At 42.6% G+C, this 19,844-nt stretch overlaps 1 protein-coding gene and 1 long non-coding RNA gene across 6 annotated transcripts in view; one reads left to right on the top strand and one right to left on the bottom strand.

Annotated features, from left to right (window-relative positions):
- LOC131765356 (stabilizer of axonemal microtubules 2-like) overlaps positions 1-19,844 on the top strand; it is a 115,800-nt gene that overhangs the window by 46,000 nt on the left and 49,956 nt on the right. The window contains exon 7 of one of the 5 annotated variants that reach the window (XR_010835488.1): positions 15,757-15,960. The exons of the other annotated variants lie outside the window; for them this stretch is intronic. The gene's annotated coding sequence lies outside the window, so the exon portion shown is untranslated. Of the gene's footprint in view, positions 1-15,756; positions 15,961-19,844 lie in introns of those variants that run through there. 5 annotated transcript variants of the gene reach the window in all.
- LOC131765362 (uncharacterized) lies at positions 1,657-15,648 on the bottom strand. Its single transcript, XR_010835490.1, has 4 exons — positions 15,354-15,648; positions 15,059-15,168; positions 12,313-12,380; positions 1,657-1,979 (listed from the first exon to the last, which is right to left on the bottom strand). It is a non-coding gene; the product is annotated as an uncharacterized lncRNA (long non-coding RNA).

The following is a 19,844-nucleotide window of genomic DNA, read 5'->3' as shown; positions in this document are numbered from 1 at the left end:
TCGAGCCCTGGTCCGGAAGGATCCCACATGCTGCGGAGCAACTAAGCCCGTGCACCACAGCTAATGAGCCTGCGCTCTGGAGCCCGCGAGCCACTACTGCGGAAGCCCGCATGCCTAGAGCCCGTGCTCCGCAACAGGAGAGGCCACGGCAGTGAGAAGCCTGCGCACCACAATGCTGCAACTGGAGAAAAGCCCACACGCAGCTGCCAAGACCCAGCACAGCCAAAAATAAATAAATTTATTTTTTAAAAAAACACAGTGAAGAGTTTCGTGGAGACAGTGAAGAGTTTTGTGGAATTTTACACACACACACACACACACACACACACACACACACACACACACACACACACATAGTTTACTGAATTTTATTCAGTAAATAATCAGAAAACAAACACTCATGTTGCAAACACACAGGTTGAGAAACAGAACATTCCCCCAGAAGTCCCCTATGTATGCCTTCCTGATCATAAACAACCTCTCAGCATTAACCACTATTCTGCTATTCTAAAGTCAGGTCTGTTCATTTTACTCGTCTTCTCAGGGCACCTAAGACACTACAAAGACTAAGGCTGTGCTTCTCCAGTTGGGGGACCTGTGCCCTTACAGGCAATCAGACGGGAAGTTACAGAATAATTACAGCATATCTTCTTGGAATTATCAAATTTTCTCCATTTCTACAAGAAAACCTCATTTCATTGTGCTTTTGTTTTACTGTGCTTCACAGATGTCGCATTTTTTACAAACTGAAGGTTTGTGTCAACCCTGCATCAAGCAAGTTTATTAGGACCATTTTTCCAACAGCATTTGCTCACTTCATGTCATTATGTCCCGTTTTGGGAATTCTCACAATATTTTACAATTTTCATTATTCATCTATTTGTTGTGGTAATCTGTGATCACTGAACTTTGATGTTACCATTGCAACTCAAAGAAGGCTCAACAATCGTTAGCATTTTTTAGCAATACAGTATTTTTTAAATTAAGGTACATACATTTGTTTTTTAGACATAATGCTATTGCATACGTAAGAGACTTCAATATACTGTAAACATAACTCTTATATGCATTGGGAAACTAAAAAAAGTTCATGTGACTCGCTTTACTGTGATATTCATTTTACTGCAGTGGCTCAGAACCAAAACTGCAATATCTCAGAGGTATGCCTGAAATTTAAACCTTTTCTTATTCTTTTTAAAAAACATTAAAACAAATCGGGGCATTTAAGAAGTAGGACACAAAGGTGACAACATTTTTAAAGATAACACGTAAGGTTTCAAAGAAAAATTATTTTAAAAACTGAATTTAGAAAGCCACTCTTGAGTTTCACGTCGACCCGAGTTACATGCTCACTCTGGCCTTAGGGGTGAACTTTTTGAACTTTGGTGGGAAAGATAAGAAAGTCTAGGTTAAGGATCTGGAAGAGTAAGAGAGGGGAGGAGGAAGGCAGAGAGACAGCGTGTGTAGGTGGGAGGGGGGGTAGACTGACAGACCAACAGAAGACACTCAGTATCTTGCTATCAATTACCTCTCACAGTTCAGAAACTTTTCCACCAGAGTGAAACCTCCAGATCCTCCTAAACACCTCTCCCATTTTTGCTGAGTTCTTCTCCAAGAGGACATGACAGACACATCAAGGTACCTTAAAGTCATTCTCTCTACTACCCCTTCAAATCTTGGGGGATTTAACTCCATCACAGACCAGAACACTACCGAATGTGAAATGTAAAACCAGCTTTCTGATGGTCAGTGAAATGTCCCAAGTGGCAGAGTCATCGGCAGTCAGTTCCTCCTCTCTCCCCACACCTTCTTTAAGCAGTTAAATATTTCCATGTTACAATCCACTACCTGCGGACAGACCCCTTCCACAGCATCCACAATAATGCACCCATCACAAATGCAAACAGCCGTCGATACTTCTGAGGAGAAATCCACATGTCCTGGAGAGTCTATCAGATTAATCAGGTACTCCTCCTCACCTGAAATGAAATTGGAAGACACACATTTTCAGTTGTGCAAGTATACAGTACTCTTCCTCAGGCAACCCTGAGTAAGAGAGCTTCTAAGAAATGACTGAATAAAGCTAAAGAAGACAAAAGCTCAATCAACAGCTACCATTCCAATTTAGGAATTCCCAACGATGGAACTATCGATTCCAAACAGCATCAGTGGGCTTCCCTGGTGGCTCAGCGGTTGAGAGTCCGCCTGCCGATGCAGGGGACACGGGTTCGTGCCCCGGTCCAGGAAGATCCCACATGCTGCGGAGCGGCTGGGCCCATGAACCATGGCTGCTGAGCCTGCATGTCCGGAGCCTGTGCTCTGCAGTGGGAGAGGCCACAACAGTGAGAGGCCCGCGTACCGCAAAAAAAAAAAAAAAAAAAAAAACCAAAAACAAACAGCATCGGTATAAAAGTTTAAAGGATTGTATTTTTCTAATAATCTAGTAACCACTTATCAAGAGCTACTGTGAGCCAGGCACTGTGCTAAACACTTGTGCTCATCACACATTATTGAGCCCTTAAAATATCCATACAACATAAACATTCCTCTACTCACTGTGCAGATTAGGAAATTGGGACTACAAGAAACTAATGGAAAAGACACAAAGCAGGTAGCCAACTACTTCCCTACAACTTCTCAAAGAGCAGTGTGTGAATATGCACAGCAAGACTTACAGTCAATTCTAAGTCACAAATTTAAAGAGCAGCTACTAAGTGCCAAGCAAGTGTGCTACGTGCTCTCACATTTGATATACTGTATTCTTTAATCCTCACAACAAAGTTGTAAGCTGAGGGCATGACTCATGCCTATGTGTCCTGTTTTAGCACTGAAAGTCTCACATCCCGTCAAACGCCAACGTCAGTCCCTCGTCCCACTAAGCCTTAAGTCAGTCCCAGGCAAACCAGAACTCCTGGCCACCCTAGGTTACAGAGACATCATATTATCAATACAAGATAATTAAGTAAACCAGCCAGAAAATCGGTAGTTCATTAGAATTCTATACTCATTCCCCATTCATTGATAAATCTGATACAATTCTCTTTTAATGGCATAATCATTACTTAAATGATCAAACACCTGAGTATACCTATACTTTACTTTTGCTCCTCCTCTTAACTCAGTGTTTTTCAACTTTTGTGTGCTCCAGAACTACTACAGGGCTGAATGTTATAACTTATGGGCCATTTAAAGGAATTTCCCCAGTGTGATGTTAACAACTTGATGACCTGATTAGTGCCCTGTGTGACACTGATAATGATAAAACAACAACACTGTAGTAACCAAAGCCACAGCTCACATTTGTGGAGTGCCTATCTGGGCACTATCTGGCACTGTTCTAAACATTTTATAGACATTATCTAATGTTTTCTTACAACAACGCTTGCAGTAGTTACTACCATTAGGCCAATTTTACAGAGCAGGAAGCTAGGGCACGGAAAAGTAAAATATCTTTCTGAAGAACATCCAGCTAGAATCCAACTCTAAGGTAAATTGCCTAAGATCAAAGAATTCAAAATGGAAGAGTGAAAGTTCAAACCCATCTACCTTCAAAGTCATACCTTTAACCCCGATCCTCAAGATGGCATATATTTAATCTCACATGCCAAGATTCCACTGGTAGTGAATTTCTGAACACTAGGTTAAGGATTCCAAAATGCAGTGGGCTCGGTGGGAAATTCTGCCACCAATCAGCAAGACTGCCTTCTTCAATACCACTCCTTCTCCTGCTTCCTCTTTTCACGCAAATTGCTTTGTAAGGAATTCTGGCTCTGATGCACCCACCAGGGAAGACTCCAACCAGAGAGCACTGTGGACATCTCTAAACAAAGTCAAAGAACCTGTGCCCTGGAACAATGGCCCCGTGTGCCTCCTTAATCGAGTCTTTTACTGTCAGGTCTCACAGCATCAGTCTCACAGCTACCCTTTAGGATAAGCACCAGGGTCCCAACCAAATAAACCAGAGAAAAGTGAGCAGTGCTAGCAAGGTTCAGGGTTCTATCTGCTCCCATCACATAAAACAAAAGTTATGAGATTCTTGAAGTCATTCAGCATTTTTGCAGCCCAACCCTTCATTTCCTAAACATGCTAAAGCCCCCACAAGGGAAGACATTTACCCAAGGTCACAAAAGCAGTTGCAAGACAGAAACACACCCGGGTCTATCTACCACCTTAGTCACTTCCTATGAAGGTCACAGATGCCTCTACACTTTGCAGCAGAGGAAACAACACTTGTTTGTTCATTTGGCTAAGAACCAGAATAAGAAACCCTGGAGTGAAAAAAGATTGATGTTCACTTCCTGGAACCCATATAAGGGTTCTAAACCTCTGCAACCTACTCAGAACTTCTCTATGTTCACATCACCCTGGAGAGAAAGTCAGAGATCAAGGACCAGCTATCTTTCACTCAATTTCACATTGCTAAGATGTGCCATTACCATAAAGCATGGGGCCTATTGTTAGAACAACTGAAACAGTAACAGCAGCACACCTTTGACTAAGAGTTAGAGTGACACAGAGAGAGATACATGCGTGCACACACACTTAAGATGAGAGACTTTAGCATGCTTAAGAGCTGACAGGCACCAGGACAAAGGAGATAAGTCCAGAGCACAAGTCTCAGTGACAGGAGGCAAGCAAGGATGCTAATAATGTTACAGTTTGAGGGGCAGTGGCAAAAGGTTGAGAGAATGCTCCCATTTTCTGTGAAACAGAACGTAAAAATGTCTGCTGAGATTGTAGGAGAGGGACTGAGAGGTGGACTGAAGAGACTAGAAGGTTTAAGAGAGCTGTTGGAGAGAATGAGCAAGGCCCGACAGACAACATACTGGAATTCTGCCAGCAGCCCGAGGACCAGCCGATAACCCAGCACAAGTATGAGGAGAAAAAAGTGGAGAGAGTTAGCTCTATCGGGGTAGAGTTTTACTGGGAGGACAGAAGGTGAAGAAAGCAAACTGAGGACCTTGGCAAGACTGTCAGCAAAAAGACAAATCTGGGTTGTATGAGGCAGGAAGTAAATGAAGGACAGTGATGCAGCTCGAGACTGAAGGGCTTTCTGAAATCAAAGAATGGGTACCTTGCTACGCAGGCAAGAGAGCTGGGAAGAGTAAAGATTGTGGAGAAGGGAGTGTTTGAATTTGAAATGTCAAAGATGAACAGTTCTGGATGATGCTAAAATCCAGAAAGTAGCCATGCCAGAGGGAGGGTGAAGTGGAGATCTACACGTCACTACTGATGAAGCCATGCCGTTGGAGAGGTCATTTTCAGAAACGGTAAAAGCTACCCTGGTGGATCTGGGTAAAAAGGAAAACGATGAGCCAGGTGCCAAAGTCATTAATGAATGGGGACTGGGGACTGACTGATTTCCAAAGACTCCTGGTGCAAACGACGAGTCTGCAAATGTAATTACTTGGCTCCCAGGACTACTACCACATGCTAACTACTCTGTCTTCAGGGGAGTTTCTTAACCCCTGTGAACTCCATCTTGCATACATGTAAAATGAGGATAACATCCATCTCACACGATTGCTGTGAGGATCAAACAAAATCACGCATATGAGGCATCTGGCTCAGAATCCAACTATCGTGCACCCATTTTCTTAGATCTGGCATCAACTGAATGCATCACAAAGTAAAGCATTCATTATGTTAAGAGGAAATAATCTGATCTTTAGTCAAACAAGGGACAATGGAACCCTTCCCTCCCACCTGGGTCCCAAAGGAAGACGACAGAAATCAGAACCTCGGGTTAATGTTCACATATCTGGAAGGTAAGGGAAGCGACTGATACATGTCGGCCTTGTGTGAATCTGGATGGCATGAATCAGTTTCCCCGCGGCCTAGTGTTAAGAGATTAAGACCAGAGAGCCACAGAGTTGAAACTAACGTGGGTGTAAACTCTCCACTTGCCCACAACCACAACCCCTATGGAGGTGTTTATAAAGAGGTGAACCTGCACATGGATCTCTCTGCAGAAAGCCCTGCCATATCCTTGGTCTCCACATTTGGAGTACATCCAAGCTACAGTGTGGCTGCCACCTGGGTAAATACTGAGTATCCCACTGAACCAGGTAGTTAGCTAGCTAGCACATATGCCTGAAGTACAAACTGAAAGCCTGTATGTTAACGCCAACTGCAATTTGTTCTACATAGTGCTTTACAAAATTTTTTTTTTTTTTTGCGGTACGCGGGCCTCTCACTGCCATGGCCTCTCCCGTTGCAGAACACAGACTCCGGACGTGCAGGCTCAGCAGCCATGGCTCACGGGCCCAGCCGCTCGGCAGCACGGGGGATCTTCCCAGACCGGGGCACGAACCCGTGTCCCCTGCATCGGCAGGCAGACTCCCAACCACTGTGCCACCAGGGAAGCCCCCAGGGAAGCCCCCAATTTTTACTATGTTGCCAGTATTTTAAAAATTGGAGGATTTTACAAAAAAATCTTGATGCCAAGTTTTCTTGAAAAAACAAAACAAAACAAAACAAAAATACGGGGCATCAGTCAGCTGCAGCTGACTACACTAGCCCACAGCCAGGTAGTGGGCGGTGTTTCATGGGTGGGCAGAGGCTACTCTCTAACTCATAACAGTCCCACCCAGACTGCCTCATTCATGCAGAGCTGTTGACACCAGCACCATGTCAAGAACTAATAATATAGTACTTAATAATCAAATTAGGCTGGTGTTGGAATAAGTAGTTAACTCTTTGGGGGGGAATTTAAGTTAGACATCTACCTCACAGTTTGCATGTATACACATAACACGTGTACAATTATGGTAGGATTAAATGTAAGAACTGAAAGTATAAAAGAACTGGTGATAAACTAGAAGTAATTTTTATTTCAGTCTTGTGTTTTAATGTATATTCTACAACATACTGAATTTTCTATAATACATATAAACTTGTAAATTTATTTAAAATTTTTAAAAAGACAACTTAGAGTGAAAACTTCATTTCAGAAGTTCTGCAATAGCAATATTTGCTCACAGGTATAAAGAACAGCTACAGGGTAGAAATGACAACAACAGGCCTTCAGACAACAACAGTCCAGGAATTTCTAAGTATTTAATCCATCTGAATACATTTCTCTCATCTATAGTTGCATCCTAGGCTAAAGGATTCAAAGGTATTATATCCTCTTAGGATTTTTTTATAGAATGTATACTGGGATTGGGATTATTTCCTAACTCTTGAAATGACCAGATAAATGTATAGTATCCTTATGAGAAGGGCACAAAGAGAGGTGGCTAAGAAATAGGAAAATAACAAGATTTAACAATATGGCCCCAACATTTATACCAAATTTTAGTCACAAATGTAAAGATGAGAGAGGCTCCATTTTCTCAAGGAAGAACTGGGGCCCTGGAAAATGCTAAGATACGAATATCACCTTGATGGTTTTCAACACTCTATCTGTAATATGCATAGTTTTGGTAAGCTTATTTGTTTACCTTAAACTAGAAAAATACCTTATCTTTCAATCCAAGTGAGGATTTGAAAACATTTTTGAAAGCTGGTTAAATTAAGAGTCAAAACCAGAAAGCACTTTATTAACATTTAGTACAGAGATCCTCAACTAACAGGGCATTTGGAAGGGGCATGGGAAGGAGGGAAGAAGTGGTAAACACAAAAATCACCTGCAGAGTTTCTTCAACCATCAGGTCTCCCTCCTCCAGAAGGGAGATCCCCTTCAGGTTGTCCCACCTTCACAGCAGGAAGTGCCCCATTCCAGAGAGTCAATGCTGAGATAGTGATGAGAATGTATCTCATCTCTCGGATGTTTTGAGAACATGTCTCAGTCAACATCCCCAACTTCCACCCCCATTTTGCAGATGTGGAAAGCAAGGCTCTAACTGTCAAGTGTGGTGACTGCCTAACCCACAGCCCCTTCTAGGCCATCATGGTCACAAAGAAACATGTTGAATACTTTATGGCTCCACTCCAATCACCACTGATCAGACTAGGAGATGACCATCCAACTACAGGCTGGCAGTCCATAGGTGCAACCTCTGCCATAGCCTGGCATCAAAACACAAGCTGAGCAACATCCTGCTCTTGAGATGTATGCTCGTAAACGTAGGAGAAAGCAGCAGTAAGCAACAGAACTACGGGAAAAAAACAGGAGTTGAGAGGAGGGGTCAGGGAAAGGGGAGTTTATGAAGATGGAGGCACTAAGGGTAGGCAAAAGCTATAAAATAGAGAAAAGACTTACAGGGTGAAAACAGATAAAAACAGAGAACTCAACCCAAGGATGACGGTGGAGTTCCAGAGGGAAGATCCGTTAACTTTTACTGATGGTCTCTAGAGCCATCCTGGAACCAGAATCAACATCTGCCTTCAGTTTCTTTGAGATGTCATTCCAATAATGCTCCTGCTTTTGGATTTTCATGACTCTTGTTTCCAGTATCATTTCACACATATTCTGTTAATAAGCCATCCCACCCCAACCCAAGCTAGCTTAAGCCTCTGCTCTGTGCAATCGAGAAAGTATATCTAGGACACTCTGAAAGCAAGTTATCCAAGGTCATACAGTTCAACAAAATAAAGATTAGACCATTCAATTCCCTGGGACCTATAGCCATTTTCCTGCAACACTGTACCACAAAGACAAAAGGGAACTGGAATGACTAAAGGTGATGATACATAAAGTAAACCTTAATAAAATGGTTTAAAAAGGGGTGAGGGAGGGCTTCCCAGGTGGCGCAGTGGTTGCGAGTCCGCCTTCCGATGCAGGGGACACGGGTTCATGCCCCAGTCTGGGAAGATCCCACATGCTGCAGAGCAGCTAGGCTCGTGAGCCATGGCTGCTGAGCCAGCGCGTCCAGAGCCTGTGCTTCGCAATGGGAGAGGCCACAACAGTGAGAGGCCCGCGTACTGCAAAAAAAAGGGGTGGTGGTGAAGGAACTGGAGACAAAGTCCAGAGAGCAACTAAAATTGACACTAAAGTAATCTTCAAATGAAAACAGACTAATAATATGAGTGTGGAAAAAGGAAGGCTACAAAGCTCTTAAAATCTATAAAAATAAGGAGAGAAAAGAAATAAACTGACCACTGACCCATTCACTGGATCACAGAATGAGGATGTTTAAAAGGTGAGAGGTAGTTTTTAAAAAATAAGGCATCAGGAGCTTCCCTCATGGCACACTGGTTGAGAATCTGCCTGCCAATGCAGGGGACACGGGTTCGAGCCCTGGTCTCAGAAGATCCCACATGCCGCGGAGCAACTAGGCCCATGAGCCACAACTACTGAGCCTGTGTGTCTGAAGCCTGTGCTCTGCAACAAGAGAGGCCGCGATAGTGAGAGGCCTGTGCACCGTGATGAAGAGTGGCCCCTGCTTGCCGCAGCAAGATAAAGCCCTAGCACAGAAACGAAGACCCAGCACAGCCAAAAATAAATATTAAAATAATAAAATTAATTTAAAAAATAAGGCATCAGTTTAAATACTAAACACTGGGAATTCATGTACCTAAAAGCTTCAAAACTGGTTTAGTTTAAAAACACTGTAAGACTCACCTCAAAGAGAAGAGTCATGTCCCATATAGTACAACCCTTGGTGTCAGTCCCAGAGATATGAAGGATAAATCACAGGTCTATTAGGAAAATGAAATATAGCTTTATTATTTTCTTCTAGTTATAAAAATTCACATTTTGTATAAAGTTTCCAAACAGTGCAAAATAAATATTTTGAAAAGTGTTAAGTTTCACATAATGCAGCCCCTAATAACTACAGTTAAGGTTCTGGTGTTTCCTTCCAGACACCTTTATCTATATATATAATATATTCTTATTACTAAAACACATTCATATCTTATAAGTATTTACTCTGCAACTTGCTTTTTGCCTCCTACTTTACGTTTTCTATATAATTACATATAGGTCAAACAGTTGCTTGAACAGCTGCATAGCATTTCACAGCATGGATGTATCAGTTTACTTAACTATTTTCCTTAACTATTTCACTATTTTCTTTAACTATTTTCCTTAACTATTTAAGGTTGTTGGCATTCTTTTCCCTAATACAAACTGTTGGGTGAATGTCAATGAACATATATCTCATGTGCCTGTATGACTGTTTCTGTCAGATAAATTCCTGGAAGTGTTACTGTCAAAATGGCATCCTGATCTGGGGATTAAAACTATAGTGATCATGGCAATGCATACACAGTCAAGTAAATAAGACTCTAGATCTAATAGGCAGGCCATAGGACAGAAGGAGGACCTAGCGAGGACATGGGACAATAAGGCTGAACCAGCAAGGTTCTAACACTCCAGACCTTCCTCTAAAGAAATCTATACAATCACCTGGGTGGAAGGGGGCACCTGTGAGCTGCCAGTTCTTCTGCCCTCAAGCCAGTCAGATGTCCCCATCTGTATTCAAATCTGGACAGCCTGACTCTGATCTGACAACAGATCATCTGGAAAGGTCAGAATGAAATTTGTGGAATGCAAAGCAAAAAACCTGAGGCCTGAAACTAATTCAGGAAGAGAAAGAAGGACACAAAAGATACAAAAACCATTGTTCTTTAAAACACAGATCGATTTACCTTTTGCATAACGTAGTGAAATGGCACTGGATTTCATCGTGATCCCTCGGACATGTTCATCCTCTCTGCTGTCCATGTACCTTAACTGTAAAAATGCAACATATGCATCCTTATTTCCCAATGAATTAAAATGTAATATTAAAATGACTGATTTGGATTTTTGTTTTAAACACTTAACTTTTTAGTCTTATTGCCATGAAATTGTTCGTTTTGTCCATTATTACCTTCTTAATTTCTGCAGCATTTTTCTTTCCTAGTACCACTTCTTTCTTCCACCTTTCCTTTCTCCTGATCAATGTTGAACTTTATATCAGTTGTAAGGCAAGACAATCATAAACTGTCTACGTTGCTAGTAACTTTTTTTAAATTAATAGGCTTTATCTTTTTAGAGCAATTTTAAGTTTATACAAAACTTGAGGGCTTCCCTGGTAGCGTAGTGGTTGAGAGTCCGCCTGCCGATGCAGGGGACACGGGTTTGTGCCCTGGTCCGGGAAGATCCCATATGCCGCAGAGCGGCTAGGCCCGTGAGCCATGGTCGCAGAGTCTGCGCATCTGGAGCCTGTGCTCCGTAACGGGAGAGGCCACAACAGTGAGAGGCCCACGTACCACAAACAAATAAAAAAAAAAAAAAGAAAAGAAAAATTGACTGGAAAGTAAAGAGGTTCCCAAGCATCCCCTCCCACACACAGTTCCCCTTATTAGTTACATCTTATATTAGTGTATAGTGTGATATATGTTACAATTAATGAACCAATATCAATACACTATTATTAATTAAAGTCCATAACTTACATTAGGATTCACTCTTTAAATGTATTATGACGTGTCCACCATCACTGTATCATATTTGTTAGCTGTATTAATCTTTTTGAAGAACAAATTGTGGCTTTATTGATCTTTTCTACTTCATTAATTTATGGTTTATTATTTCCTTTCATCTACTCACTTTAGAGTTATTGTACTTTTTCTCACTTCTCAACTGGGAAAAATAAAAGCACTTTATTATTTCATTCAACCCAGTTTTTTTAGCCTGCTATAGACAGTATCATGGGCCAGTTCCCCACCCAACGTGCCTCAAATGCCCAAGTCTTCCTTCAGTATCTTAGGTCTACTTTTTAATTTCAATTTTGCTTCTCTATCTCCTCTTCTCTATATTATCAGTCACCTGATAACTCCTGCTGACTATACTGTAAATTCACTGAAGGGAGGAACATCTCTACCTTTCTACTGCAAATAAATTATTCCAATTTCTTTCAGTTCACAGTTAAAAACAAAGGTCTCTATCATTTCATTTCCTAAAACATGATCTTCATCATGACCCTCAGGCTTCAGAAGCCTTCCTTTGGTACTTAGGTTAGCCTTCAAGGTCTTTGTAATCTGATACATTTTTTGTACCTGTACCTTTTTCTCTCTCAGTATAGGCAAACGTTCCACTCAAATGAAGCACAATCCACAAATTAGCCTTTATGCATTTTATCCACATTATTACCCACTGTGAAGCATCTCTTCCACCTGTGAAATTTTCCACAGTCATGCCAGGTTATCAAATGACTGGTTGCAAAAGCTCTTTCTTGCACATAAAATATTAATATAAAGTAACATAAAGCAATCTAGAAATAACTTTTTCTCAACAATCTATTTTATCTTGCTAAATGAATTGGCAGCTTCTTAGATGCATGAACTATGCTTTATATTTTTTCGATCTTTAAGAACATCACATTGTAGATTTGCTAATACTTACTGAAATGCAAGTATATATCAAATATAACATACCTTGCCTGCCAGGCGACTGGAGATGATGCCATTGCTAGATATAAGACAGTCAGCCAGAGTAGTTTTTCCTGTTAAAGTAACATTAAATATTAAATGTTAATTAACATTAACATTAAATATTAATTTAAATCGATTTTTTTAAAGGGTGAGGTAGGTAGATTGTTTCAACAAATTTAACATCTACCATAGAACTGGTTTAGCAAATATTTCCTATTTACCTATACTAAGTGAATCGAGATACAATGGGCATTTTAATTAGAACTTTGAACAAAACATCATCTAGAAGGACACAGATTCCAGCACTCCACAGTGCTGTAATCTGTATTGCCAACCCTGCGGATCAACCTCAGTTTAAAATCCATCAAGCAACATTTTTTATTAAGGACAGAAAAAATTTTTTTAATTGAGGCATAATTTACACAGAGCAAAATACACAGACTCTTAGGTGATAAGACAAACCACTGTACCAATCAAAATATAAAACATCTGACAAACAACTTTTACAGTTACTCAAATCTGTCCGACCAAGAATTTGATCAAGTTTATTGTAATGATTGCTTCAGTCATCAGATATCCATAACTGTGTCCAGGCCTATAAACTTAAACTCTTGATAGCTCAGCATGACAAAAGGATAGCACAGCAATCATTTTTTCCTCTGAATGATATACTGGGTAAAACATCACCACAAGGCAATGGAACATTATCTTTTGCCATATTTCCCCATGTATGGCCTCAGCTGGCTTTTGCCAGTTAAACTGTTGGAAGAAAATACCCATTTGGCAAAGACATTCATGAAATTTACCCATATCTCCTACTGTTTGCAAGCCAATGGAGGGCATCAGCTACACTGCAGTGACCAAGGCTACCTAGTATCTATGTTCAAATATAAACGTAGGAATCTACTCTAATGATAAAAAAAATTCTTATGATACTCTAGTACCCATTTGAACCTTTAGTACTGTATTAAGTGCTTGCCATGTAAATATTACGTATCAGCGTATAACCCTAGAGCGTCACTTTCCTGCTTCCAATGGAGTGGAACATTCTAAGTACGGCGAGCATATATCCCCCCAAAATGCAAGTGTCAAGAAAGCGGGGACTTTGCTTTATTCACAACTGTATCCCTAGGACCAGAACAAGTCTTGGCATATAAGAAACGTTCAATAAATTATCCGTTGAATGAATAAATGAATCACAGATTTTCTAGGATAGTATTATTTTAACATACTTTAAAATAGTAAATTGTAAAGGAATTTGCTATACACACACATGCCACTGACTTGCCGCATGATTTAATTCACAAAGCAAAAGAACATACTTTTGTCAAACTTCATGTCCTCAAAACGTGAGCAGCATAATTATAGAAACTCGTGGGGTAGGATGTCACCAGATTTGTATACAAACCTCATTCTCAGTTGACTTCACTTACAAAGTGATCCATCACCTCTCCTTTTAGTTCCCATAACTACTTCACGTGAACTATTATATCAATGGCAATAGCCACCTAACGTCTTTTCTGCCTTTCAATCCATCCAAAACACTTCCACCGGACCATTCTTACTAATGTACTTTTTGTTTACAACATGCCTGCTTTATTCTGTTCTCCCAATGGCTCCCTATTACCTAATAATAAATAATGCTAATGATCCATCTTCATGGTAAAGCACGTACCTGCCAAGGGCTTCTCATTATCATCATTTAATCCTCACAATGCGATAAGGTGCGTTTGGTTTTTATTCCACTACACAGAGGCTGCAGACTGAAGCTCAAAAAGGCCAAGTAACTGGAAATGGAGTTTTGAACTCAGGTTGTCTAACTCCAGAGCTGGAGCACTTAACCCATATCCTAGTGCCTAGCTGGCACGAAGGGCTCTTTAAGATACAGCCCAGCCTACCTCTTCACTTTTCTCTCCTACTCCCTCACCTTCAGGAGGGTATATAGGTTTTATTTCACACTCCCAATCCTATCACTTTGCTGTGGCTGCATGAACTAAGAGAGAGTCTGAAACCAAGCGCGGGCTTAGCAGGAGGCAATGCTGTGGTATGAAAGCAATGCCTGTGAGAAGCTAAGCACCATGCATCCCTGCCCCCCTCTCATGTCCCGTGCTGTGGTCACATACATTCATTCTCCCCTTGCTGACATTATTCCCACTTGAAATGTGTGTCCCCATCTGCCATCTTGAATCACCCTTCAGGGGTCATCTCTAACACTGTTATAAAGCCCTTTTCTTAACCCATTACTAGCTTCCCGACCCTCCAGCTCTCTCAACCCTTAGAGTCTACTTTTTCCGTGTCTCATGTTGCGCTGCCTCAACCCCCAAATCACCTCTCTATATAGCTGGGCTGGTGCCCTGTGCATAAATCTCTACCTTCTGACATAGCTAGCAAAATACTTCGAATTTAGCACATGTTCCATGAACATCAGACGAGTTAAACAGAATCACATAACACAGGTTCTGAGGACATTATGTCAAGGCTACAGACGTGTTACATTACAAAGCCATTTCAAAATACTTGACAAATACTTAAAAACTCAACTTCTCGTTTAAAAGACAACAAAATATACTACATAGAAGAATAACAATCACTAGTTAGCTGCGATCCTCCCACAGCAAACTTTTAAAGGAAATAAGACTTGCAGCTTAGCAAGGATTACTCTGAACTGCCCACAGCATCACTCCACTGACACATGTGGAGACGCACCCCCTTCGTTACTGAAAATAAGCCACTTAGAAAGGATTCTTACCATGGTCAACATGAGCCAAGACACAGATATTCCTGATGTTAGCCGTGTTTTTCTGGAGTTGAATCATCTTATCCAAACTATTGAGCACCATGGTCACTTATGTCCTGTGACTATTAATTAAACACGTATTACAAATGGCTGAAGATCGGGGCGTTAAAAGATCAAAGTTTCTACTGCTGGGAGCTGACAAGACTTCTCGAGTCCCTTAAAGTAAGAACCCAACGGATGCTTCCTTCTGAAGGGACAGACCCACCCAGGCCCAAGTCCAATTTGAGCACTTCAACAAATACTGTACCACGACTGTACTTGCGGAGTTTACTCATCCTCCCGGATCGGCCGTTTGCGATGAATCACAAAGCTCGTGGGGGTTGGGTGCACAGTGACACCTGGAACTCTGCCCCGTACTCTGTACTCGAGCATTATTTCTCCAGGTCAGCGATTACATACTGGAAGGGTCTTATGCAGGAGGGAGAGAAGATGCCGACATCTCTCTCTTCCCCTGCTCGATCTTTTTCCAAGCCTTTCCTATCACTCCCACTTGCTTTCACTGGAGGTGAAACACCCAGCTTCCCGACTAAATTTTGGGGTCACGTGCAGGTGCACTGAACGTCTTCCATTCCTTTCCACACTGGGGAAACAAAGAAAAAACAAACCCTCAACTCTACATTCCCTTTATCCTCACTCCCTTTTTCTTTGAGGATCCCGGGTCCGCACTGAGAAACGGCCGGCCCGGCCCTGACACTACGCTCGGACGGCAAACGCTCCCAGCCTGGGCTGGCCCCTAGCCCCGTCCCCGCCCTGCCGCTGCGGCGACCCAGGACCGCCACTGCCTGGAGTTGGCGGAAGAGGACGACCGGACGCTTGCGGGACCGCACTTACCGGCTGCCGCCGCCCACCCAACCCGTCTCGGATCTAGGCGCCCGGCCACACGATGCGCGTCGCAGGCGTCCAGACCTCCGTGACCACCATACGCCCGCGCGCCGGGGGCGGGGCTGAGGACGCACGACCTTTCACACTCCCGCGCGTCTGGCGCCTCCGAAAGTAGACGGTTCGTCCGATAGCCTAGCCCCGCCGGTTGCCTGGACTGAGGCCGGCGCGGTGGAGTTGCAGAAGCTGCGGGTGCGGAGGAGCTGTGGAGCTGACCCCGGGAGCCAGGAGCATGACGACCTGGTGTGTGTGTCACATTTGTTCCTGCGGGTAAGAAAGGGCTGGTGTGGCGACCTCCGGGGCTTGGAAGCGAGCTGGGGTCTCGGGGAACGGAGCCCTCAGAGTAGCCGACCTGCAAAGGTGGAGGATGCGGGCCCAGCGACGTCCCACTTATCCCCGGGTCCGCAGATGCTCGCTGCGCACCCGCCAGCTACCGCGGGTTAGGCAGTTCTGCTTTGTCGGCTCCTATCCAGGGGCGCAAACTGGAATGCTATGGCGCCAGGCAGATGATATACACCTGTGTAGCAGCGGCTGGATGTCAGGCTGCCAAGTGTGGAGACCTGATCCGACGGGGAGAGTGTATGACCACAAAATTTTTTTTTAAACTTTATTTATTTTTGTCTGTGTTGGGTCTTAGTTTCTGTGAGAGGGCTTTCTCTAGTAGCCGGCAAGCGGGGGCCACTCTTCATCGCGGTGCGTGGGCCTCTCACTATCGCGGCCTCTCGTTGCGGAGCACGGGCTCTAGACGCGCAGGCTCAGTTGTGGCTCACGGGCCTAGTTGGCCCGCGGCATGTGGGATCCTCCGAGACCAGGGCTCGAACCCGTGTCCCCTGCATTGGCAGGCAGATTCTCAACCACTGCGCCACCAGGGAAGCCCCTATGCCCACACAATTTTTAAAAAATAAATAAAAGGAAACGGAAGGAGAGTAGAACGGTGTGCAAGCCTGTGAGTTTTCGACCCATGTTACACTTTCTTCTGTTCCTAGTTTTCCATCCCGGCCTGACCATATTCCCGTTCCCAGTCCCATCCAAAGTGCTTTCCTTTGGGATCTGACGGACTGAAAAGGTAGTAGGTAGTCTCCTGAAACCCAGAATTGGTCAGTGAGTCCTGCCTAACCTGTAAGCAGTCATCTCCTTTCTCAGCTTCCTTGCTGACCCAGGGATTAGACGACTATTTGCTAAATAAATAGTATGAATATGTCAATCCTGTCATACTGTAATCCCCTCCAAAGGAAAAACACTTCACATGGTGATGGAAAGCAGTTTCCCCGTAGTTTCATGATAAATGTTGTTTTTAATTACTAATTGGATGTAGATTAAAAGATAAGTCAACCTTTGAGGATTTGATTCATATCTGAAAACCCTGATGTGCAAGAAAATTGATTGTTTTTCTAATCTTTAAATTAATTTCTATCCAACCTAAGTTCCTTTCCCATCCAGCTGTCAGGAAATTTCAGTCTTCATTATGTTGGAGGCTACCTTTCCTCCAAGCAGTAAAATTTTACATCCAGGGAGCAGAGGCATTGCCAATGCAAGAGGAATCTTCTCTGGGCTTTAAACATTGGTAATGCTTCCCACTGAAATGTCTCTTGCTGAAGTTCGCATAATCCCTTCAAGAGTGGTGCCACTGCTGCTTTGAAGTTTATGTTTTTCTTTTTGCGGTACACAGTCCTGTCACTGCTGTGGCCTCTCCTGTTGTGGAGCACAGGCTCCGGACGCGAAGACTCAGCAGCCATGGCTCAAGGGCCTAGCCACTCCGAGGCATGTGGAATCTTCCCGGACCGGGGCACGAACCCTTGTCCCCTGCATCGGCAGGCAGACTCTCAACCACTGCGCCACCAGGGAAGCCCTGAAGTTTATGTTTGATGTACAAGAATCTTGGCAAAGCTGAGAGCCACTAGGGTTCCACCTAGCCAACTCTTGATATCTGGCCACCTCCTGGAACACTGTTAGAATGAGGCAAAGACCCCCGCTCTTCTAAGAACTCCCTCCCCCTCATCTTCTACCTCCTTCCTCTCTCTGGGGAATCGTCCCCTCTTCCCTCTTTTGCAGTCCAGGACCATCTGTTTCCTCTTAGGACCTCATTTCCAGAAGGACATCTGATTTCATCTCTTCATGAATTGTTTTTATAAAGACAGGAGAGGGCTTTCCTGGTGGCGCAGTGGTTGAGAATCCGCCTGCCGATGCAGGGGACACGGTTCATTCCCCGGTCCGGGAAGATCCCACATGCCTCGGAGCGGCTGGGCCCATGAGCCTGTGCGTCCGGAGCCTGTACTCACAACGAGAGAAGCCACAACAGTGAGAGGTCCGCATACCAGCAAAAAAATAAAAAATAAAAAAAAAATAAATAAAAAGACAAGAGAACGTGTTGACTTCAGGCAGCTTTTATCCTCGGCCCTTCCAAAAGTCCTGCAAGAAGGAAATATCAGGGACCTGACTACCTGCTTGAAATAAAGGAGGGGAAAAAAACAAGGAGAAGAAACTCATTAATATTTCAATACATTGCCTCTCTTTAGGAGGGTCAAGATTGTCAAGAGACCCCTTCAGGGAAATTTTGACCTGCATCTGTTACTTTTTCATCTTGCTGTTTGAATCTTTTTTTTTCATACTATGTAACTAAATCTTTTCAAATGTCTGTGTCTTTCACTATATCAGTCAAAACAACCATCTATCTCAGAACATCGTTTTCTCTGCAATGTGTATATACAATTGCTCATGTGAGTTAAACTATGATAAGTTATTTATGTTTGCATAGGCGACATCATTGCCCACATGGAACCACAAGGATTTATGAAAATTCTGACGTGCCTTGTCCCACAGCTGAATGTTTGGGAAAATATCCTCTGTATGGCAGTGTTCTTCCACCTCAGAGTCTGAAGCCCAAGGAATAATTTTGAGCATATAGTGGTAAAATGGAAGGAATAACAACATTTAAGTAAATATCAAGAAACTGTTTGCTTTACCTATTTTTCTCCCCACTCTTCTGGGTTTTTTTGTTTTTGTTTTTTGAATTTTTGAATTTTTTTAATTTATGTTTTATACAGAAGATTCTTATTAGTTATCCATTTTATACATATTAGTGTGTATATGTCAATCCCAGTCCCACTCTTCTGATTTTAATAAGGTGTTTTTGTTTTTAACTCTTTAAACCATTTAGTTGATTTAGTTGAACCAGTCTACGAAGCAAGAGACTAGTTGAGTCACAACTTGAGGGAAACATAATGATGTGAATTAAGTTAAATGAGAAAAATGAGAAGGAAAGGGGATATATAAAAAGTTCTATTGATTGTTTTTCTTAACCTGCTAAAATCTCTGGTGTTTATCTGCTTTCCGTCGTGACCAGAACCTAGAAGAATGCAGCAGCTTCCTAATGGTTATGTTTGTATCTACTCTAGCTTTTGCATCTCTGATCTGTTTTCTAACTTTAGCCAAGATGACCTTTTTATGTACTATTTATTTTTTATTTTATTTTATTTTTTTATTGAAGTATCGTTGATTTGCAATGCTGTACAGCAAAGTGACTCAGTTATACACATACATTCTTTTTTTTAATATTCTTTTCCATTATGGTTTATTGACAGGATATTAACTATAGTTCCCCATGCTATACAGTAGGACCTTGTTGTTTATCCATCCTATATGAAATAGTTTACATCTGTTGGGACTTCTCTGGTAGTCCAGTGGGTAGGACTCTGTGCTCCCAAGGCAGGGGGCCCGGGTTCCATCCCTCATCGGGAAACTAGATCCCGCGTAGATGCCGCAGCTCAGTGTTCACATGCCACAACTGGGAAGACTGCATGCTGCAGCTAAGAACTGGTGCATCCAAAATAAATTTTTAAAAAAAGAAAAGAAGTTTACA

This window comes from Kogia breviceps, chromosome 11 (genome assembly GCF_026419965.1).
Source record: "Kogia breviceps isolate mKogBre1 chromosome 11, mKogBre1 haplotype 1, whole genome shotgun sequence".
Taxonomy (NCBI): Eukaryota; Metazoa; Chordata; class Mammalia; order Artiodactyla; family Physeteridae; genus Kogia; species Kogia breviceps.
This window is presented reverse-complemented; position numbering and strand designations above follow the sequence as displayed.